Below are 24,529 nucleotides of genomic sequence, written 5' to 3'. Positions count from 1 at the left end.
GCTGGAAATCTGAGCAAAGTCAACAAAATGCTGGAGCAACTCAGCAGGCCAGGCAGCATCTATGGGAAAAACAAGAGTATAGTTGACGTTTTGGGCCGAAACCCTTCGGCAGGACTGGAGAAATGAAGCTGAGGAGCAGATTTAAAAGGCGGGGCAGGGGAGAGAGAAACACCAGGTGATAGGTGAAACGTGGATGGGGAAAGATGAAGTACAGAGCTGGGAAGTTGATTGGTGAAAGAGACAGAAGGCCATGGAAGAAAGAAAAAGTGGGGAGGAGCACCAGAGGGAGGTGATGGGCGGGTGAAGAGATGAGGTGAGAGAGGGAAATGGAGAAGTGGGGGATTGGGGTGCATTACCAGATGTTTGAGAACTCGATGTTCATGATGTAATGAGTAAGAAGGATAATATTTGGGGAAATGTTCCCTACTCTTTAAGCATCTTGGATCCAAAATTAGATCCACTGGAGAAAGTGTACAAGCCCTGTTGGTTGTCATGTTGTTTGAAAGAGACACTGGCATCTGTGTAGGACTCTGGGGTTTTGTGTTGTTAAGTGCTGACCTTTGGAACAGAGCTTCAACCACCATGCCTCCTCTCTGCAAAAGCCCATTTAAAGCACGACTTTTCAATCAGCTACCTCACCATGTTCTTGTGTGTGAAACCCAAGTGGCAGGCACTCATCTCATTTGTTATCCTTGCAAGTGGCCAAAGTGCAGCATTTGCCCTTTGACCTCCTCCCATTACTACTTTCAGGGCCTCAGACAGTCCTTCCAGGTGAGACAACACTACACCTGCAAATCTGTTGGTGTCTTCCTCTGGATGCGGTCTCCTCCACATTGGTGAGGGCTGACGTCGATTGGGGAACCACTTTGTCTGGCACCTCAGCTGCATCCACAAAAAGCACAATTTCCCAGTGGCCAAACATTTTAATTCCTGTCCCCATTCAGACATGCTGGTCCATAGCCTCCTCTACCATGATGAGGCCACTCTCAGATTGGAGTGACACCTCATATTCCATCTAGGTAGCCACCGATTCGATGGCATGAACACTTCCTCCAACTTCCAGTAATTTTTTTCTTCCCCTTTTCCCTTAAAAATTTCCCACTCTGGCCTCTCACCTCCCCCAGTGCCCCTCTTCCTTCCCTTTTTCTCATGATCCACTCTCCTCTCCTATCAGATTCCTTCACCAGCCCTTTGCCTTTTCCTCTCATCACCTCCCAGTTTCTTACTTCACCTCTCCCTCACCTACCTGGCTTCACCCATCACCTCCTAGTGTCCACCTTCCCCTTCCTCCACCTTCTTATTCTGACATCTTCCCCCTTCATTTCCAGTCCTGATGAGCCTCAGCCTGAAATGACAACTCTTTGTTCATATGCATAGATGCTGCCTGACCTGCTGTGCTTCTCCAGCATTTTGTGGGAGTTGCTCATTTATTTATTTTCAAGATTTGTAACAAGCCATCAAAGGACAGTTTCTAATCTGCTGTTATCAGACTCTGGAACAGACCTCCCATACACAAAAATATGACCCTTGATCTTGCAGTCTACCTTGTCATGCCTCTTGCATTATGTAGCTTTCCTCCGGGCGTGTGGTCCGGCTCCCACGTTTCACAGACATGCAGGTTAGGTTCAGCAAGTTGTGGGCATGAGATGTGGATGCCATAATCGTGGCAATACTTGTGGGCTGCCTCCAGCACATATTCAAACACTGTTAGTCATTGATGCAAATGACACATTTCACCATGTTTTTTTGAGGCTGTTTGCCCAGTTTTTTTTGTGTGCATAGGGTGGGGAGGTTTGATGTTTTCCTTTGGACGGGTTAGTTCCTTGTCTTCCACACCGACAGTCACGAAACAAAGAAGAAACGAATTTCAAAGTTATATACTGCATATGTACTTAGTAATAAATGTACTTTGAATCTTGAATGTTTTGATGTATATGTGACAAATAAAGCTAATCTTTATCTTCATTTGACTACCTGCACTGCACTTTCTCTGTAGTTACAGCACTGTATTCCTTGTGTGATCAAATATTCCCACCTAGGATGATATACATTTCATACTGTAAATGATAGTTTTTGTTTCTATGCATTGCAATGTACTGCTGCCACAAGTTTCACAACTTGTTCCAGAGATACTGAACCTGATTCCAATTCCAGTTTGGACAGCACACAAAACAAAAGCATTTCACTGTATCTTGGTACATGTGACAACAGTAATTAACCAAGCAATTTGCAAGGGCATATTATTGGGAAACTCTTGCCTGGCAAGGTTGTCAGGTGAGGAAGTGAGAACACGCAAGGATTTAAAGACAGCTTCCACAGCCAGATACCTTCAGGCAGGTGATAACAATATAGCACAATATTGTTTTGTAAAACACAGCGATACTGCATAACCACCCTGTATTCGTTTTACTTTATTTAGATACACAGAGCAGAACAGGACCCTTTCAATCCTTCAAGCTGAGCCACCAGCAACCCACCAATTTAATCCCAGCCTAATCGCAGGAAAACTTACAATGACCAATTAACCTACTAACCGGTACGTCGTTGGACTGTGAGAGGAAGGTGGACTACTTGAAGGAAACACATGGGGTCATGGAGGGGGAAAAACGTGCAGGCGCTGTCGGAATTGAACTCGGAATTCCAACACCTGTAATAGCTTCACACTGACTGCTACGCCACCGTGGCCATATCTTAATCACCAACAGCTCTTCCTACCACACGAATGAATGAAACACATCACATTAATTTATATATGTACGTATATTTTTAAATTCCTCATTTATAGTCTACTTGAGCTTCAATCCCAGAGTTTATGTCACGAAAACACCTCAATTAGATTTGTGCTTCATAATCACTCCAGAGATCCACTATTATCTATATAACTATCTCACTGATTGCATTACCCAGTCCATAAATACCAAGGTGGAGGAAACAAGGTGCAAGCTGATCGTGCTCTCACTTCAGTCAGTAAAATCCCCTTTGAAGCCTTCCTATAAATCATGCAGCTAAAAGCATTCCAGAAGACAAATACTTTCCTTTGCCCTGCTGCCTTGCTGTCATCTCCGTAGGATTGCACACCTTTTTGAGTTAATGTTCTGAGATTTAGCTGTGGTCCTTCTGCAGATTACTGTACCTGTATCAGCAAGCTGCTTATCCAGGGTAAGCGGGAGTACTACCAGGGGTCGTCATGACAGAGTCCAGGGCAACTTTCAATTATACAGTGCTACTCACATCCTCATGGCTGGGTCTGAATTGATGGGTTGCAGGCAGCATGGGTCAAAGGGCAAGAAGGGCCTGTTCCACACTGTACCTACTAACTGGTACGCTTTTGGACTGTGGGAGGAAACCAGAGCACTCAGAGGAAACCTACGTGGTCACGGGGAAAATGTATAAACTCCTTACGAACAGCAACAGAATTGAACGAAGATGTTCTGGATTAGTTGGTAAATTGGCCACCGTACATTGCTTCTTGTGTGGATGTGAATGGTAAACGTACGTTGTTCCATTTTAGGGTATCCTCGGGGGTGAAAGTTAGTACAGTCATGGTCACAGTGTTGCACACCACATCTCTTCATACCCAACATCCTCCAATCCAGACAGCATCCTCTCTCCAGTGCAACCACATCCTTCCTGTTGTGTGGTGACCATAACTACATACAGTACTCTCTGTGCCATCTAACTAGTGTTTTGCAAAATTGTAACATAACATTACATCATTTATATCCAGTGCCCTGACCCATGAAGACAGACATGCTACAAGCCCCCTTCACCAGTCTATCTATCTGTGTTTGAGTTCATTGTCATCTGACTGTACATTTGTACAACCAAACAAAATAATGTTCCTCCGGACCAACACAACATTACATCACACACGGCACATAAACCAAAATATTATTCAAGTTAACATGAGAAGTGTGAGGTGGTACACTTTGGAAGGACAAATTCCAAGGCAGAGTACAAAGTAAATGGCAGGATACTTGGTAGTGTGGAGGAGCAGAGGGACCTGGGGGTACATGTCCGCAGATCCCTGAAAGTTGCCTCACAGGTGAATAGGGTAGTTAAGAAAGCTTATGGGGTGTTAGCTTTCATAAGTCGAGGGATAGAGTTTAAGAGTCGCAATGTAATGATGCAGCTCTATAAAAGTCTGGTTAGGCCACACTTGGAGTACTGTATCCAGTTCTGGTTGCCTCACTATGGGAAGGATGTGGAAGCATTGGAAAGGGCACAGTGGAGATTTACCAGGATGCTGCCTGGTTTAGAGAGTATGCATCATGATCAGAGATTAAGGGAGCTAAGGCTTTACTCTTTGGAGAGAAGGAGGATGAGAGGAGACATGATAGAGGTATACAAGATAATAAGAGGAATAGATAGAGTGGGTAGTCAGCGCCTCTTCCCCAGGGCACCACTGCTCAATACAAGAGGACATGGCTTTAAGGTAAGGGGTGGGAAGTTCAAGGGGGATATTAGAGGAAGGTTTTTCACTCAGAGAGTGGTTGGTGCGTGGAATGCACTGCTTGAGTGAGTGGTGGAGGCAGATACACCAGTGAAGTTTAAGAGACTACTAGAGTCTCTTGGAGGAATTTAAGGTAGGGGCTTGTATGGGAGGCAGGGTTTGAGGGTCGGCACAACATTGTGGGCTGAAGGGCCTGTACTGTGCTGTACTATTCTATGTTCTATGTTCCATATTAACAAAATACAATTCAAAATTCATGTAGTAAAGCACAGCATAGATAAACAGTACAGTAAACGGCTTGTTGTCCTAGTGACAAGAGCTTGGTGGGGACAAGGTATTCAATAGTCTCACCGATTTCAACTCAGGCTCCTCTGTTGTGTCCATGTTCTACCCCTATTTCACTTCCCATCGTACTAGTCAGGATTAAATTCCATGTGCCAATGCTCCACCCTCTTTCCATCTGAGCTGTATCCCACTGTAGCCATGAACACCTTCCTTGCTATCCACAGCACCATAGACCTCCTTATCATCTGCAGACTTACCAATCCAAGTTGCTAATATGCATAACGAAGTTCCCTGTGGTACCACCACTGATCACAGCTTTCCAATCAGAAAAGCATCCTTCCCTTGCTAGGCTCAGCTTCCTACCACAAAGCCTGTTTTCGATCCAGTTAGCAAGCTGGCCTTGGACTCCGTGGACCAGTCATCCATGTGGGACCCTTGTTAAGTCCGTTTAGATAATAACTATCACCCCATTTCCAATGATCTTTTTTTGAAGGTGCCTCCTCAAAAAAAAAACTCAATGAAATCAGTGAGGCAGGATTTTCCTGCTTCAAAGCCATTCTGAATTTCATCCCCTTCATTTATCAAACTGCTGGGGGGAACTGAGCAACCCACATGAAACACTGGAGGGTGACGTGGAAAGGAAGCAGTTCATATAACACTATTACAGTGCCAACAACCCAGGTTCGATTTTGCCACTGTACATTCTCCCATGACCATGTGGGATTCCTCCGGGTGCTTCTGTTTTCTCACACGTACAGATCTTATAGGTTAATTGGTCACATGGGTCGAATAGGGCAGTGAGGGCTTGTTACGAAGCTGTACCTCTAAATAAAATCAACATAAATCCTATCCGTAAAATTTTCTCCAATAATTTCCTTACCGCTAATGTAAGGCTCACCAGCCTGCTCAGAGTCAGAATCAGAATTAGGTTCAATATCACTGGCCTATGTCGTGAAATCTGTTGTTACCTGGCCTGTCCATGCTCCCTTTCTTAAATAAAGGGACAATATTAATTTTCCTCGAATTTTCAGGTTATCTCACCTGTGGCCAATGAAGATGTACTGTGTCTCCATTGGGGCTTCAGCTATCTCTTCCTCTGCTTCCCATAGCAACCAGAATAGATCACATCCAGCCCTCGGGATTTGTCCATCCTTTTGTATCGCAGGATACCCAACACCTCCTCCTCCTTAGCATTGATCTGCACCAGATTATCCACATGCTCCTCCAAGCTTCTACATCCCTCTCCTTGGTGAGTACAAATGAGAAGTACCCATTGAGGACCATGCCCACATCCTCTGGCTCCACACAATGATCATCCCTTTGGTTCCCAAGGGGACCCACTCTTCCCCTTGCTAACCTCTTGCTCCTGATAAAGTCTAGTGATTTGCCCTTAGTGTGTTGCTGAATAATAGGATCTGAACGATGATGGCACGAATATGGGGAGCATAGGAAGGAATAATATGTGATCTAGCATTGTCTCTTATGTCATAAGGAAATATGGAACAGTGGCATAGTGGTTAGCATAATGCTTTACAGTAATTCACCCCACTGTCTGTAAGAAGTTCGTACGTTCTCCCCATGACTGTGTGGGTTTCCTCCAGGAGCTCTGGTTTCCTCCCACAATCTAAAAAGTGTACTGGTCATTGTAAACTGTCCTGTGATCAGGCGAGGATTAAATTGGGGCATTGATGGGTGAACTGAAAGGGCCCATTCCATGCAGTATCCCAATAAAATGAATAAATAAATAAATACAGTGCCTATAAAAAGTACTCACCCCTCCCTTGGAAGTTTTCATGCTTTATTGCTTTACAATATTGAATCACAGTGGATTTAATTTGGCTTTTTGACACTAATCAACAGAAAAGCTTCCTTCATGTCAAAGTGAAAACAGGTTTCTACAAATTGGACTACATTTATTAAACACAAAATAATTGATTGCATAATTACTCACCCTCTTCAAGTCAGTATTTAGTAGATGCACCTTTGGCAGCAATTACAGTCTTGAGTCTGTGTGGATAGGTCTCTATCAGCTTTGCATATCTTCACTCTGCAATTTTTCCCTATTCTTCTTTCCAAAACTGCTCAAATTCTGTCAGATTGCATGAGGATTGTGAGTGTACAGCCCTTGCAAGTCCAAACACAAATTCTCAAAAGGATTGAGGTCTGGTCTCTTACCTGGCCCTTCCAGGACATTAACTTTGATGTTTTTAAGCCATTCCTGTGTAACTTTGGCTTTATGCTTGGTGTCATTATCTTGCTGGAAAACAAATCTTCTCCCAAGTCACAGTTCTCTTGCAGACTGCATCAGGTTTTCCTCCAGGATTTCCCTGTATTTTGCTGCATTCATTTTACCCTCTACGTTCACAAGCCTTCCAGGGCCTGCTGCGGTGAAGCATCCCCACAGCATGATGTGACCACCACCATGCTTCACAGTACGGATGGTGTGTTTTTGATGATGTGTGGTGCTTGACTTATGCCAAACATAGCATTTAGCCTGATAGCCAAAAAGCTCAATTTTAGTTTCATCAGACCATAGAACCTTCTCCAGCTGACTTCAGAGTTTCCTACACACCTTCTGGCAAACTCTAGCCAAGATTTCATGTGAGTTTTTTCTCAACAGTGTCTTTCTCATTGATACTCTTCTATAGAGCTGCAACTAATGAAGCACCCAGGCAACAGTTGTTGTATGTGCAGTCTCTCCCAACTCAGTTGTTAAAGCTTGTAACACCTCCAGAGTTTTCATAGGTCTCCTGGTGACCTCCTTCACTAGTACCCTTCTTGTATGTTTTTTTGAGGATTGCCTGCTCAAAGCAGATTTACGGTTGTACCATATTCTTTCCATTTCTTGATTTAACTGTATTCCAGGGGATATTCAGTGACGTCTGCACCAGTGATGATCTGGTGTGTCATATTAAAGGGGATGAATACTTATGCAATTAATTATCTTGTGTTTTATATTTGTAATTCATTTCGATCATTTTGTTGAGATCTGTTTTCACTTTGACACGAAAGTGTCTTTTTCTGTTGATTGATGTCAAAAAAGCCAAATTAAATCCATTGTGATTCAATGTTCTAAAACAATAAAACACGAAAACTTCCATGGGTGGTGAATACTTTTTATAGGCACTGTAAATAAATATTGTTGTTTATGGGAAACTTAACGTGCGCAAATTGCCTGCTGTGTTTCCTACTAAGGAAGGTTTATAACTTTCTGGGGTTGTGAGAGGTATGCTATAAATGTAAATCTTTCATTCAAAGCTCTTTGCAGTCAATGAAATGTTTTCTCAAGTCTACTCAGCACTTGAGAATAGAAAACGTAGTGGTAAGTTTGCACACTGTGATCCCCCATAGACAGCGGGGCAATAATCAGATAATCTGTGGTGGTGTTCACTGAAAGATGAATATCAGTCAGGACGTTGCCTTTGAAATGATCAATTACATCTACATTGAGCAGATGGGCAGCGGTTTCACACTTCCTTCCCTTAACAGAGTGTTAGTATGGATATTGAACTCAATTGGGCCTTGAACCAATGACCTCCTGGCTCAGGGGCAAGTGTACTCCCATTAAACCATAGCTCATCTGAAGCGCACTTTAGATTGATGTCTCTGAAGCTGATCCGTGATCTCTGCTAAATTCATGCAGTGAAAGAGGAGGAGGTGTCAGGAAGTCACCCGGTCTAATCATTGGCAGATTAACGGCTGGGCAGGAGGCAAACAAACACAACATATTATGGAGTTTAAAATCATGGCATCCATTTCCACAGATATTGGCATTTTACGCCTGCTCAAAGGTGCTAATTTTAAAACAATCAGAATCAGGTTTACTATCACTGCATAGGTTGTGAAATCTGTTGTCTTGTGGCAGCAGTACATTGCAATACATAATACCAAGTTTGTAATAAAAACGTATCATAAGCTACAATAACAAACATAGAAAATAAGCAGACAAAAAAGAGAGCAAAACGGAGATAGTGTCCATTTGTTACGAGGGAGCAGGTTCACAAGTTTGTCAAGTGAGACAGAAGACACTGCTTATGAATTAGTACATTAACCAGTTACTTACAAACAGCAAAACATCTAAGTTGCACGAACTATGACACTAAACTTTCAGTAACACTTCAAACTCAACAGGTACCTCACTAAGTCTCTCCAAGTTACACAACTACTAAACTAAACATTCAACAAACACATACTTAGCTAAGTGTGCACGTGGGCCCTCCTGTATCTGCAGCGTACTTTCCCAATGGATCTTCAGCACTGGTCATGACCTCAATATGAAGATGAGACCCTGGAGACAAAGGAAAGTCCTTGAGATGCCTGAAACTGGACACCGGTGCCACGGCACACAAGGCAACCAACCGGGAAGAGCTGCTGCATGGTAGAAGCAGCTTTCGACCGACATGTAAACTAACCCTTCACATTACAGCATTTCAGAAATCTGATGGTGGAGGGGAAGAAACTGTCCCTCAAAGGTTGAGTGTGTACCTTCAGAATCCTGTCCTCCCTGCCTGATGGTAGTAATGAAAAGAGGACATGTCCTGGGTGTTGAAGGTCATTAATAATGGATGCAGCATTCTTGGGGCAGAGTGCTTTCAAGGGCTATGGTGGGGAAGCCAGTGTCCATGATGGAGCTGGCTAAGTTTAATGCTCTGCAGCATTTTCCAATTTTGTGCATTGGTCCCTCCATACCAGATGGTAATGCAACCAGTTATAATGCTCGCCATGGTACAGCTGTAGAAATTCGCTAGAGTCTTTGATGACAGATCAAATCTTCCTAAACTCCTAATGAAGTATAGCTATTGGCGTGCCTTCTTCATAATTGCATCAATATGTTAAGCCCAGGGTAGGTCTTCAGAAATGTTGACACCCAGGAATTTGAAACTGTTCACCCTTTCCATTGCTGATCCCTCGATGAGGTCTGGTGCATGTTCTCCTAACTTCCCTTTCCTGAAATTGCCTTCCTTTAGTTTGGTTTAATGTATTGAAGTTTAGTTGAATACACATATATCTTTAGTTGCAATATATGTTATTAAATCTGATTCCATTCTTTGCAGGCTGAGGTTGTAAGATATCACTTCTCATATCTTGATGGTTCTGCTTTTGGTGTTTTGGATTGAAACCCTTCAGGCAGTTTCTATCATCAGCATGTAATTGTTCTGGTATTGGCATTTTCCATTTGATAATTGGTTTACCATTGTCCATTTACTGAGGTACCGTGAAAAACTTTGTTATGCATACCACCCATACAGATCATTCCAAAACACAAGCACATTGAGGTATTTCAAAGTGAAAAGTATTTACAAAATGTGGAATAGATTGCTGCAATTTCTGCAATAGATTGCTGAAGAAGTGCAGTGCAGGAAGACAATAAGGTGCATGGAGATGATGAGACAGATTGTGAAGTCAGGAGTACATCTTCAATGTGGAAGAGGTCCATTCAAGGGTCTTATAACAGTGGGATAGGAGCTGGCCTCGAGCCTGGTTGATTCTTCTGCCCTTTGGAAGTGGGGAGAAGAGAGAATATCAAGATGAGACAGGTCTTTGATTACCCTGGCTGCTTCTCTGAGGCAGTGGGAGTCTATGAGGGGTGCTAAGTGACTCCAAAACATAAAACTAATTGACAGAAAAACACAGAGCCGGGATAACTCACATACGTTCTTAGTTTTAGATTTAGTGAGATGCACACGTATGACAAAGTGGCATGATGACATATGTCGTTCACGTTGTTTTACATATAACCCGTAATGAATTATGTTAACAACAAAGAATGCTTAATTAAACAATATATTTACAATATTACTCAAATATTACTGAAATGTTAAATGCTCAACAATGGGAAGCTGGTGTTCATGAAGGGCTAAGGTGACGGTGGTAACTCTCTGCAATCTCCTGCAGCTTTGGGCAGAGCAGTTGCCATACTAAGCTGTGATGCATACATGCCGGAAAATGTAGCCCTCGTCTGATACTAAGACCAATCTGTCATATGTTGACAAAAGAAACAGACATATTGTTTTGCATCAAACAATCGGAACCGTTTAAGGGGAGAGTAGTTAGGGTTGCAAAGGTTAGGTTGACATTTCACAGGGTGGAGATGATGGCAAACGCCTCCAAGATTGGTGCAGAATTGCACCGTGGTTATGGATTTGCTGACTGATCTGGGAGACACCAATCTCTAAGGGCTTTCCTTTCTGGCTCCCTGTCCACCCCAGCCTCAATGCTGCATGGTCCCAAGAACATTGCAGTACCTGTCTTCAGAATCAGGTTTAATATCACCAGCCTATGCCATGATATTTGTTAACTTTACAGCAGCAGTACCGTACAGTGTGTAATAATAGAGAGAAAATAATGTAAATTACAGTAGATATATATATACACACACACACACATATACAGTGCCTAAAAAGAGTCTTCACCCCTCCCCACCACCGGAAGCTTTCATGATTTATTGTTTGACAACATTGTATCACAGTGGATTTAATTTGGCTTTTTTGACACATATCAAAGAAAGACTCATGACAAAATGAAAGCAGATCTCTACAAAGTGATCTAAATTAATTACAAATATAAAACACAAAATAATTATTTGCATAAGTATGCACCCGCTTTAATATGACACAACAAATCATCACTGGTGCAGACAATTGGTTTTAGAAGTCATGTAATTAGTTAAATGGAGATCTGCTTTTGGAAAGCTGTGTGCAGTCAAGGTGTTTCAATTGACTGTAGTAAAAATGCACCTGTATCTGGAAGGTCCAACTGCTGTTGAGTCAGTATCCTGGCAAAAACTACACTTTGAAAACAAAAGAACACTCCAAGCAACTCCACCAAAAGGTTATTGAAAAGCACAAGTCAGGAGATGGATACAAGAAAATTTCCAAGTCACTGAATATCGCTTGGAGTACAGTTAAGTCAATCATCAAGAAATGGAAAGAATACGGCACAGCTGTAAATCCACCTAGAGAAGGCTGCCCTCAAACGTTGACTGCTCTTGCAAGAAGAGAACTAGTGAGGAAGGTCACCAAGAGATCTATGACAATGCTGGGGGAGTTACCAGCTTCAGTGGCTGAGATGGGAGAGACTGCGCATACACCAACTCCTGCCTGGGTGCTTCACCAGTTGCAGCTTTATGGGAGAGTAGCAAACAGAAAGACACTGTTAAAAACAATTCACATGAAATCTCAGCTAGAGTTTGCCAGAGGCATGTGAGAGACTCTGAAGTCAGCTGGAAGAGGGTTCTATGGTCTAATAAAACCAAAATTGAGCTTTTTGGCATTAGCCAAACACTGCACATCATCAAAAACACACCATTTCTACCCTGGAGCATGGTTGTGGTTGCATCATGCTGTGGGGATGCTTCACTGCAACAGGCCCTTGAAGGCTTGTGAAGGTAGAGGGTAAAATGAATGCAGCAAAACACAGAGAAACCCTGGAGGAAAACTTGATGCAGTCTGCAAGAGAACTGCTACTGAGGAGATCTGTTTTCCAACAAGACAAAGACACCAAGCATAAAGCCATAGCTACTCAGGAATGGCTTAAAAATAACAAAGTTTACATCGTGGAGTGGCCAAGTCTGAGTCCAGACCTCAATCCAAATGAGAATTTCTGGTTGGACTTGAAAAGGCTGTACACTCAGGATCCCCATGCAATCTGACAGAACTTGAGCAGTTTTGTAATGAAGAATGGGAAAAAATTGCAGAGTAAAGATATGCAAAGGTGGTCGAGACCCATCCACATGCAGGCTGCAATTGCTGCCAAAGGTGCACCTGCTAAATTCTGACGTGAAGGGGGTGAGTAATTATGCAATCTATTATTTTGAGTTATATAATTGTAGACCAATTTGTAGATAATTTTTCACTTTGACATGAAAGAGTCCTTTCTGTTGATCAGTGTCAAAAAAGCCAAATTAAATCCATTGTGATTCAATATTGTAAAACAATAAAGTATGAAAACTTGCACGTGGGGTGAATACATTTTATAGGCACTGTATCTATTAGTTAAGTTAAATAAGTAATGCAAAAAACACAATTTTTTGAAAGAAGTAGTGAGGTAGTGTTCATGGCTTCAATGTCCATTCAGAAATTGTATGGCAGAGGGGAAGAAACTGTTCCTGAATTATTGAGTGTGTGTCTTCAGTCTTCTGTACCTCCTCCCTGATGGTAGCAGTGCATAAGAACATAAGAAATAGGAGCAGGAGTCGGCAATCCAGCCTGTCGAGCCTGCTCTACCATTCAATAAGATCATGGCTGACCTGGCCATTGGACTCATCTCCACCTACCTGCCTTTTCCCCATAACCCTTAGTTCCCTACTATGCACAAATCTATCCAACCTTGTCTTAAATATATTTACTGATCTAGCCTTCACTGTTTCATTGGGCAGAGAATTCCACAGATTCACCACTCTCTGGGAAAAGCAGTTCCTCCTCCTCTCCATCCTAAATCTACACTTCCGAATATTGAGGCTAAGTCCCCTAGTTCTAGTCTCACCTCCCAGTGGAAACAACTTTCCTGCTTCTATCTTCTCTATCCCTTTCATATTTTTATTTGTTTCTATAGGATCTCCTCTTATTCTTCTGAATTCCAGAGAGTACAGTCCCAGGCGACTCAATCTCTCCTCACAATCTAACCCCCTTATCTCTGGAATCAACCTAGTGAACTTCCTCTGCACCACCTCCAAAGCCAGTACATCCTTCCTCAAGTAAGGAGATCAGAACTGCACACAGTACTCCAGGTGTGGCCTCACCTCTACAGTTGCAGCATAACCTCTCTGCTCTTAAATTCAATCCCTCTAGCAATGAAGGCTAGCATTCCATTTGCCTCCTTGATAGCCTGCTGCACCTACAAACCAACCTTTTGTGATTCATGCACAAGCACTTCCAAGTCCCTCTGTACAGCAGCATGCTGCAATTTTGTACCATTTAAATGCAGGCGGGAGGAGAAGATGGCAGCGCGATGCAGCGCGCGCAGCTCTCCGGTGAAATGATATTGTTTCTGTTAAGTAGGGGCCGTGGACAATTCTGACTTGATGAAGACAGACATGAGAAGCAGAGGAACATCTGGAGAAATTTCTGAAATGCTTGGTTTGCCGCTGTTGTTACTGTGCAATGGAGAATCTCCAGAGGGTAGGCCCCAAAATCCCCAGCTTTGCCTACTGCTGGTGACTGAGGCTGAGGTCAAAGCGTTCGGTGAGAGAAGGCACTCGATACTCGATGTCGGAGGGCTGATCAGAGCTCGAAGTTTTTGGACGACTCAGAGTCGGACTGTGGTCGGGCACGGCAAGGAGAGTTTTCTTCCTTCTCCCGTTTGCGTGAGATGTGGGACTTTCGAGAAACTTTGAACTTTTTTACTGTGCCATGGACTGTTCTTCACCAAGTTATGGTATTGTTGCACTGTTGTAACTATATGTTATAATTATGTGGTTTTGTTAGTTTTTCAGTCTTGGTCTGTCCTGTGTTTTTGTGATATCACACCGGAGGAATATTGTATCATTTCTTAATGCATGCATTACTAAATGGTAATAAAAGAGGACTACGTGTCCTCATAATCTAATCTAGTCTAATCTAGTAATCTGCTCTTTCATTTTTCCTTCCAAAGTGGATGACCTCGCATTTACCAACATTGTATTCCATCTGCCAGACCCTTGCCCATTCACTTAACTTGTCTATATCTCTCTGCAGACCCTCCGTATCTTCAGCACAATTTGCTTTTCCACTCAATTTAGTATCATCAGCAAAGAGAGCACGTCCTGGCTGATGGACATTGTGCTTTTGAGGGCCCACTCCTTGAAGATATCCTGGATACTACAGGATGGAACTGACTAAGTTTACAACTTTCTGCAACTTACTTCTATCCTGTGCAGTTAGAATGCTCTCCACAGGACAGCTGAAGAAAGTTGTGAGTGTTTTTGGTAACATGCCAAATCTCTTCAGACTCCTAATGAAATAAAGCTGCTGTCTTGCCGCCTTTATAGCTGCATCAGTATGTTGGGTCCAGGTAAGGTCCTCAGAGATATTGACACTCAGGAACTTGAGATTGCTCACTCTCTGCACTTCTGATCCCTCTGTGAGTATTGGTGTGTGTTCCCTCATCTTACCCTGTCTGAAGTCCACAATCAGCTCTTCGGTCGTATGGACATTGAGTGCCTGGATGTTGCTCAAGTGAGGATGCTGGCAGCTGTGGTTGAAAGGCAGTACCCATTCCTCTGAGTCAAAAGTCAGCATGCATGTGCAGCCATGGACTGAGAATTTCACTGCTTCTGTGGAGCAACCTTGGATGTGTAGTTGTGATTTTGTTTCCTTTGTTGTGGGTATTTCTTCTATAAACAGTTCCCTTTTTCCTATTCCCTGAGCTAAGGAAAGGAAACTAAAACCATTTCACTGCTGGATGAGTTCCAGTGATGATCTCCTCCCCACTCCTAATACTGGAAAGTACAACTGTTGGATGATGAAACAGCATTTACGAACTATTCCTCACTCTGTGGTCAAATATTAAGTGGTGAAGTGTTCACCCTAACTCCATTCAAGTGGCATGTTTGGCAAACTACTACAAATTGTTCCACGGTTTGACAAAGCTGACTGTAGTGGCAAACTTAATTCTTCCACAGGGTTGTAGATGAGTCACTGAGCAGGTAACCGGCACAATGATCTTGGGCATAGTTTGTAAGTGCTCTGACTGATATCGTACTGAGTCATGATGGGGTTGCCCAGTAGCACAGAGGTTAGTGTAACACTTTACAAGGGCCAGCAAACAGAGTTCTATCCCTGCTGCTGCCTGTAAGGATTTTATACATCCTCCACAGGACCACAGGGGATTCGAGTGCTCCAGTTTCTTCCCACATTCCAAAGACATATGGGTGAGGGTTAGTGAGTTGTGAGCTTGCTATGTTGGCACTGGAAGCACGGAAACACTTGCAGGCTGCCCCCAGCACATCCTCGGACTGTGTTGGCTGTTGACACAAATGACACATTTCACTGTATGTTTCAACGTACATAATCCAGTCTAATAATCTGGGTAGTGCGTTGGAGATACGACTCGACCAAAGGAGGCATAAGGCACTCCTTCCCTCCACTAGCCTGCAGGTCACCCTTGGGGAAGGTGTAGCACCTGCTTAGCCCCCCGGTCAGTGTCATGCGAAGCCATGGGAGCAGGTAATGGATGGCTGTATGAGCAGATGGTGCATATCACAAGTCCTGGTTATGTGACCACTGGCACCAGGCAGATAATCTCTGAAGAGTATTGAAGATGGCTATGGTCACTCTTCTAATAAAGACACTGCCCAGAAGAATGCAATGGCAAACCACTCCTGTAGAAAAAAATTTACCAAGAACAATCATGGTCATGGAAAGACCATGATCACCCAAGTCACAAATAATGAGTGAGCGAATCTAATAAAGCTAATCTAATCAGACAGACCCAAGCTTGCTGCCTGAAATTAGTGAGCCTGAGCAGTGATTGGAGAGCAGTGAGAGAGTAAATTGCATGCATAGCTGGGTTCTCTCGGAGATTCCTCTCCTGGGATAAAGTCTGCTCTATCTTTGACCTGTGAAGCAAGTCATTGGGGGGGGGGGCGGGGGACGAGTGTAGGGTAGTCTTGATCAAAGAGTGTGGAGTGCTGGCCACATTACCCCATAACAATCCTTGATTGACTACTTCCCTTTCATTGAGGGTGGCTCTGAATGGTTGCCAACTAGTAAGGATTCAGTTTGTATCATTTGGCTCTGAGTTTCACATTAATGTACAGGCAAACACCTGATTCAGGCAGAGGAAGTGTTTTAAGAGGCTGCTCATGGCATGCATTAACACCAGTCTCCTGGACAATCTTGAGCCAATGGACTTTTGGCCCTATACTCATCTTTGGAGTATCTGGACAGTAAAGACTTCAACAATAAACTACTGTTAATTGACTATAGCTTTGTTTTTATACTATAATTCCAAGTAAACTCATCTCCAGACTCCTAGAACTGCTACTCAACACTGTACAACTGGATTAAGTCCGTAAGATATAGGAGCAGATTTAGGCCATTTGGCCTATTGAGTCTGTCTTGCTATTTCATCATGGTGGATCCAATTCTCCTGTCAGCCCTAATTTCCTGATTACTCCCCATATTCCTTCTTTCTTTATTAATCTTTTTATTGATTTTTTAAAAAGCATAAATACAGTCAAGAAGAGATTAGTTCAAATATATATATCAGTAACAATAGAAACCAAGATTAAGACAAACGTTGTCAAAATCATAGATATTGTTAAACTAGTATAAAATATATAATAATAAAAAAAATGGAAATAACAATTCTCCTCTTACCAGTTTATGAAGAGAAAGGAAAAAAACATTGGGTTTTAAATGAAAAGAAAAAAAAACTACACTATAATAAAAAAAAAGGGACTGGGCAGTCCATTTTGAGGATACGACCAAAAAAAGAAAGAAAGAAAAACTTTCTGATCAAATCTAAAACTTCAAAAAAAAGGTTTGAAAGAGTAATAAATCAAATTAAATGAAAATATTGGATAAAAGGTCACCAGATTTGCTCAAATTTAAAGGATGTATCAAATGTCCGACTTCTTATTTTCTCTAAACTTAAACAGGACATAATGGAGGAAAGCCAGTAAAAGACCGTAGGTGGATTAGAATCCTTCCACCTCAATACCCCATATTCCTTCATGCCCTGACCAATCAAGAATCTATCGAACTCTGTCTTAAATATACATAAAGACTTGTCCTACACAGCTGCTTGTGACAAAGAATTCCACAGATCCACCACCCTCTGGCAAAAGGAATACCTCCTCATCTGTGTTCTAAATGGACACGACGCTATTCTGGGGCTGTGCCCCCTGGTCTTAGACTCTCTCACAATAGGAAACATCCTTTCCACATTCACTCTATCAAGGCTTTTCACCATTCAATATTTTTCATCGAGGTCACCCCTCATTCTTCCAAATTCAAGTGAATACAGGTACAGAGCCATCAAAAGCTCTTCATATGACAAGCCATTGAATCCTGAAATCATTTTCATGAATCTCCTTTGAACTCCAGTTTCAGCACATCCTTTCTAAGATAAGGAGCCCAAAACTGCACATAACACTCCAAGTGAGGTCTCATCAGTGCTCTATGAAGTTTTAACATTACATCCTTGCTTTTATATTCCAGTACTCTTGAAATGAATGCTAACATTGCATTTGCCTTCCTCACCACCGACTCAACGTGCAAATTAACCTTTAGGGAATCCTTCACACAGACTTCCAAGTCCTTTAGTGCCTCAGTTTTTTGTATTCTCTCTCCATTTAGAAAATAGTCAACCCTTTCATTTCTTCTACCAAAGTTCATGACCATACACTTCTTGACACTTTATTCCATCTGCTATTTCTTTGCCCATTCTCTTAATCTGTCTAAATCCTGTAGCCTCTCTACTTACTCAAAACTACCTGCCCCCTCCAACTATCTTCATATCATCTACAAACTTTTCAACAAAGCCATCAATTCCATTGCCCAAATCATTGACATATAACATCAATCTCTCACTGCTACAGACAGAAGTTCCTACCTGCTTCAAAAAGGCAACAATTATACCAGTGTCAACAAATACACTCAAAAACTTCTATAGTTGTACTGTGGAGAACATTCTGAAGGCGGCATCACTGTCTGGTATGGAGGGGCTACTGCACAGGACTGAAAGAAGCTGCAGAGGGTCGTAAATTTAGTCAGCTCCATCTTGGGTACTAGCTTACAAAGTACCCAGCACATCTTCAAGGAGTGGTGTCTCAGAAAGGCAGCATCTGTTATTAAGGACCTCTTGCACCCAGGGCATGTCCTTTTCTCACTGTTACCATCAGGTAGGAGGTACAGAAGCCTGAAGGAACACACTCAGCAATTCAGGAACAGCTTCTTCCCCTCTGCCATCCGATTCCTAAATGGACATTGAACCTGTGAACACTACCTCACTATTTTATTATATATATATATTTCTGTTTTTTTGCAAGATCTTTAATCTATTCAATATACATAAACTGTAATTGATTTATTTATTATTATTATTTTACTTCTCTTGTATGTTATGTATTGCATTGAACTGCTGCTGCTAAGTTAACAAATTTCACGACACATGCCAGTGCTAATAAACCTGATTCTGTAAAAAGAATAAGACCCAACACAGACCCCTGTGGAACACTACTAGTCACTGGCAGCCAGTCAGAAGAGGCTCTCTTTACTCTCACTCTGTGCCCCCTGCTTTGCCCATGCTGGAATCTTTCCTGTCATGTCATGGGTTCATAGCTTGTGAATCAGCTTCATGTGTGGCAACTTGTTTAAGGCCTTCTGAAAAACCAGGTATACAACATCAACCAATTCTCCTTTGTCTATCCTGATCGTTACTTCTACAAAGAATTCCAACAGATTTGTCAGCAAAATTTTCCCTTGAGATAACCATGCTGACTATGGACTATTTGATCATGTGCCTCCACATACCCCAAAACCTCATCCTTAATAATCAACTCCAACATCTTCCCAACCAATGAGATCAGATGACCTGGCCTATAGTTTCCTTTCTTCTGCATCTCTCCCTTCTTGAAGAGTGGTGTGACATTTGCAATTTTCCAGTCTTGCGGAACCATTCCAGAATCTAGTGATTCTTGAAAGATCATTACTCATGCCTCCATGGTCTCTTCCACCACCTCTTTCAGAACTCTGGTCCAGGTGACTTCAGATCTGTCAGTTTCTCTAGAAGCTTCTCTCTAGTTATGGTAATCCACACACTTCACCCTCCCTGACACCCGGAACCTCCACCATACTGCTAGTGTCTTTCATAATGAAGACTGAGGCAAAATACTTATTCAGTTCATCCACTATTTCGTTGTCCCCCACTACTAACTCTCCAGTATCATTTTCCAGTGGTCCAATCTCCAGTCTCGCCTCTCTTTTACACTGCATGTATCTGAAGAAGCTGTTGGTATCCTCTTTAATATTATTGGCTAGCTTACTTTCATATTCAATCTTTTCCTTCTTAATGACTTTTTAAAGTTATTTCTGTTGTTATTTAAAAGCTTCCCAGTCCTCTAACTTCCCACTAATTTTTGCTCTATTTTATGCCCTCTCTTTGGCTTTTATGTTGGCTTTTACTCCTCTTGTTAGCCACGGTTGTGTCATCTTTCCTTTCTTCCTCTTTGGGATGTATACATCCTGTGGAATTCCCACCATACTGCTAGCTTGTTCCACAGTGAAGACTGATGCCAAATACTTATTCAGTTAGTCCTCTATTTGACTATTTTTCCAGTGGTCCAATTTCCACTCTTGCCTCTCTTTTACACTTTACATATTAAATATGATTTTTGATTCCCTGACCAACAGACTGCAATCAGTATGGACAGGTAGCAACACCTCTGCCATGATTATTTAGAATCAGAATCAAGTTTAATATCTCTGGAATATGTCATGAAATTTATTAAATTTGTGGCAGCATTACAATGCAATGCATGATGATATAGAAAAGCAGTGAATTACAGTAGATATATTCATTAGTGAAATAAATAATGCTTAAAAAACAAAATAAAAGTTGTAAGTTAGTGTTCTTAGGTTCAACATCCATTTAGGAATCGTATTTCAGTGAGGAGGAATCTGTTCCTGAATTGCTTCAGGCTTCAGGCTTCTGTACCTCCTTCCTGATGGTAACAATGAGAAGAGGGCATGTCTTGGGTGGTGGGGGTCCTTAATGGTGGACACCGCCTTTTTGAGGCACCGTTCCTTGAAGATGTCCTGCATACGATGGAGCCCAGTGCCCATGGTGTATCTGACTGAGTTTACCACTCTCTGCCACTAGCTTCGATCCTATGCAGTGGCAGCACCCCCCGCCAAATACCAGACCGTGATGCAGCCAGTTTGAATGCTCTCCACAGTACATTTGTAGAACATTGAGTGTTTTAGTTGACACACCAAATCTCAAACTCCTAATGAAATACAGCTGCTGTCTTTCCTTCTTTATAGTTGCACCGATAAGTTGGTTTTGGGTTAGGTCCTCGGAGATACCGACACCCAGGAACCTGGAATTCTCAACACTGGTGGCCCATAAGGCTGGGTCCTCAGTGCCCTACTCTATTCTGCGTACACACACGACTGCGCAACCAGATTCCACTTTAACTCCATCTGCAAGTGTGCAGATGTTACCACCATAATGAGCTGTATCTCCAATAACAATGAGTCAGAAGAAGATGGAGAATTCAGTGATATTATGTCATACAACAATCTTTCTCTCGATGTCAGCAAATCATCTTTGACTTCAGGAATGAGGGCAGTCCATGTGCTCCTGTCTACATCAATGATGCTAACGCTGAGAGCTTCACGTTCCTAGGAGGGAATGAACATCAACAACAGCCTGTCCTGATCCATCCACATTGATGTCATGGACAAGAAAGCTCACCAGTGCCACTACTTCCTCAGGAGGTTACAGAAATTTAGCATTTCCCCTTTGACCCTCACAAATTTTTATCCATGCACCATAGAAAGCATCCTGTCCAGATTCATTATGGTTTAGTAATGACTACTGCTCTGCCCGTGACCACAGAAAACTGCAGAGTTGTGGAAATAGCTCAGCACATCACTGAAACCAGCCTCCCCTCCATGGACTCTGTCTGCACTTCCCTTTGCCTTGGTAAACAGGCCAGTTAATCAAAGACCCCCACCCACTCAGCATATCCTCTCTTCTCTCTTCTTCCATTAAAAGCCTGAAAGCACATTCCACCAGGCTCAAGGACAATTTCTATTCTGCTGTTATAAGTGTTGTGTATTTAATATTTCAGTAACATTGTAAATATATTGTTTGATTAAGCATTCTTTATTGTTTACATTATGCATTACGGGTTATATGTAAAAGTACGTATATGGCTTGCGTCATTACACTACCACGTCATATGTGTTACTCAAAAGTAAAAACTAAGTTAGACTTGCATTCCTGACTCCCTTGGTATCCCTTCAGTTAGTTTTGTATTTTGGGCTTTCAAAACATGACAGTAAGAGTATAGAATAGTTCCCTAGCATGGAAAGATAGAGTTTTCACCTCAAAATCTACCTGGTTACCAGCTTGCTCCTTACAGAGAGAGCGCTTTCTCTGTAACGGTTACACTTTATTCTGTTCTGTCATTGATTATTTTGTTTGGAGATACGCCGCGGAATCGGCCCTTCCAGCCCTTCTGGATGTGCTGCCCAGCGACCCCCAACAACCCCTGATTTAACCTTAAGCTAATTGAGGTACAATTTACCATGACCAATTAACCTACTAACTGGTTTGTCTGGACTGTGGGAGGAAGCCAGAGCACGAAGAGAAAATCCACGTATTCTACAGGGAAAACGTGCAGACTCCTTACAGAGGACACCAGGATGCTACCTTGATTTGGGTTGGGGAGTGAAGGGGAGAGGGAGGGGTAGAGGGAGGTCGAGAGGGAGAGAGAATCCTTCTTGGATCAGAAACATAAACTCTGATCCTCTCTCTATGGCTGCTGGGTGTTCAGTTTCTTCTCTGATTACTCTCCATTAACGCCATGGACAGTCACTCAAAAACAGCTTCGAGATTTTACCCTTTAGATGTAGTCACTTTGCGGACTTGCTCCAGTTTTGTTTTCAGGGTTGCATTATGCTTTTCTTTTCCTCTTAGCAAAGAGATATCTTTGTGAAAAACAATGTTTGATCTGGTACAATGAGTGAATTAGCACACAATGGTACTCTTTGTTCTGTTTCAGAGTGTACAACAATCAACTGCAGAAACATTCTAACCTGCCCCGGGACAGTTAAAAGAAAGTTCTATGATGGCATTTTGAGTTAAACCTTTAACAGCATCTCTTTGACTAATCAAGTAGAGACCGCTACTAGCACGCAGGAAAGGGGTTTGTTCTTACTGGCTTACAGTAGGTTGTGAAATTTGTTGTTTTGTGGCTACAGCGTATTGCAATACAACTATAAATTATAATAAGTGTGTGTGTGTGTGTGTGTGTTTATATAGTTCAAAAAGAGAACAAAAAATAATGAGTTAATGTTCATGGCTTTACTGTCCATTCAGAGATCTGACGGCAGAGGGGAATTTGCTGTTCCTAAAACACTGAGTTTGTGTGTTCAGACTCCTGTACCGTCCCCTTCAAGGTGGCATTGAGAAGAGGGCATGTCCTGGATGATAGGGGTCTTTAATGATGGACTCTGCCTTTTTGAGACCCTTGAAGATGTCTGGGATACTATGGAGGCTCGCGCCTTTTTGAAGCGTTCCCTTTTGAACGTGTCCTTGATACTGGGGAGGCTAGTGCACATGGTGGAGCTGGCTGAGCTTACAACCTTCTGTAGCTTTTTCCAGTCCTGTGCAGCGGCCCCTCCCTACCAGACAGTGATGCAACCAGTTAGAATGTTACATCTGTAGAAATTTCCAAGTCTCCTTAACTACAAATGAAATAAGGCCACTGTTGTGCCTTCTTTGTCATTGCATCAATTTGTTGGGCTCAGGATAGATCTTCATGGATGTTGACACCCAGGGGCAGAGGAGGCTGGAGGGTGACCTTATAGGGGTTTATAAAACCATGGGGCCTCTCAAGTCCAACTGTACTACCCTGTTGTGAGAGGTGGAAATGAGTAAGTATGTCCAACAGGGCTCTGGTGAAACTGTACCAGCCAAATCCCTGTACTGCGGATTCACTGGATTTCAGAAGCGTTGATGAACGTCCACCATACCATCAACTTTGGAGGACAATGGAGATGGGAGTTCATCGATGGCCTATGTTCCACTTAGGAGCTACGGGCCCAAGTAAGTAAGTAAAACCAATAAGGGCCATGGAAAAGGTGAGTGATCAGAATCTTTTCCCCAGGGTAGGGGAGTCTAGAACTAAATAACATGGGTTAAGGGAGGCAAAAGATTAAACTTGAACCTGACGGACAAGATTTTGACACAGAGGGTAGTGGCTATATGGAACAAGCTGCCAGAGGAATTGCAATTAGAATGTTTAGAAGATGATTGAATGAGTACATGGGTAGAAAATGCTCAAAGGAATGTGGACCCAATGCAGGCAAATGAGACTAGCTCAGGTAGACTTGATGGTTGGCTTGGGCGAATTGGGCTGAAGGGCCTTTTTCTGTGCAGTGACTGTACAGGGTGAGGAGAGAAACAGGGCTGTGGAATCTGATCCTGACAGAGCATTTCCAGTTCTTGTTTACAGACACCAGCCCATTCATTAATAACGATAGAACCCGACAATTGCCTTTAGATTTTGCCTAGCATTTGTTAAACAAATATTTCTCCAAAACATACAAGTAGATTCAAAAGAAAGACAAAGTGCAATAAACCACAGAATGAATATTTACCTTCCACTTGAAATGTCTCATACTGTTTACTGTTTGAAAATATTCTTATCTGGAGAGGTCAAGCACCATTTCATTGATTCAAAAAAAACCTACTCTGCAAAGAGTTTTCATACCGCGCTAAGTATCATCGGCTTATTTGACTAAAGCTTCCTACAAGTCAAATTATTGTGGGCTCGAGCCATAGTCCAGGTACGTTTACAACATCCACGGTTCAGGGCTGGGAAACTCAGAATCAGGTTTAATATCACCAGCATAAGTTGTAAAATTTGTCGACGCTGTTGCAGCAGTACAGTACATTAGAAATTACAGTAAGCATATATTAAATAGTTAAATAAGTAGTGCAAAAATAGAAATTAAAAAAAGTAGTGAGGTAGTGTTCATGGATTCAACGTCCATTCAGAAATTGGATGGCAGAGGGGAAGACACTGTTCCTGAATTGTTGAGTGTGTGCGCCTTCAGGCTTCTGTACCTCCTC

Source organism: Mobula hypostoma, chromosome 18 (genome assembly GCF_963921235.1).
Source record: "Mobula hypostoma chromosome 18, sMobHyp1.1, whole genome shotgun sequence".
NCBI classification, from domain to species: Eukaryota; Metazoa; Chordata; class Chondrichthyes; order Myliobatiformes; family Myliobatidae; genus Mobula; species Mobula hypostoma.
Note: the sequence above shows the minus strand (reverse complement) of the source record.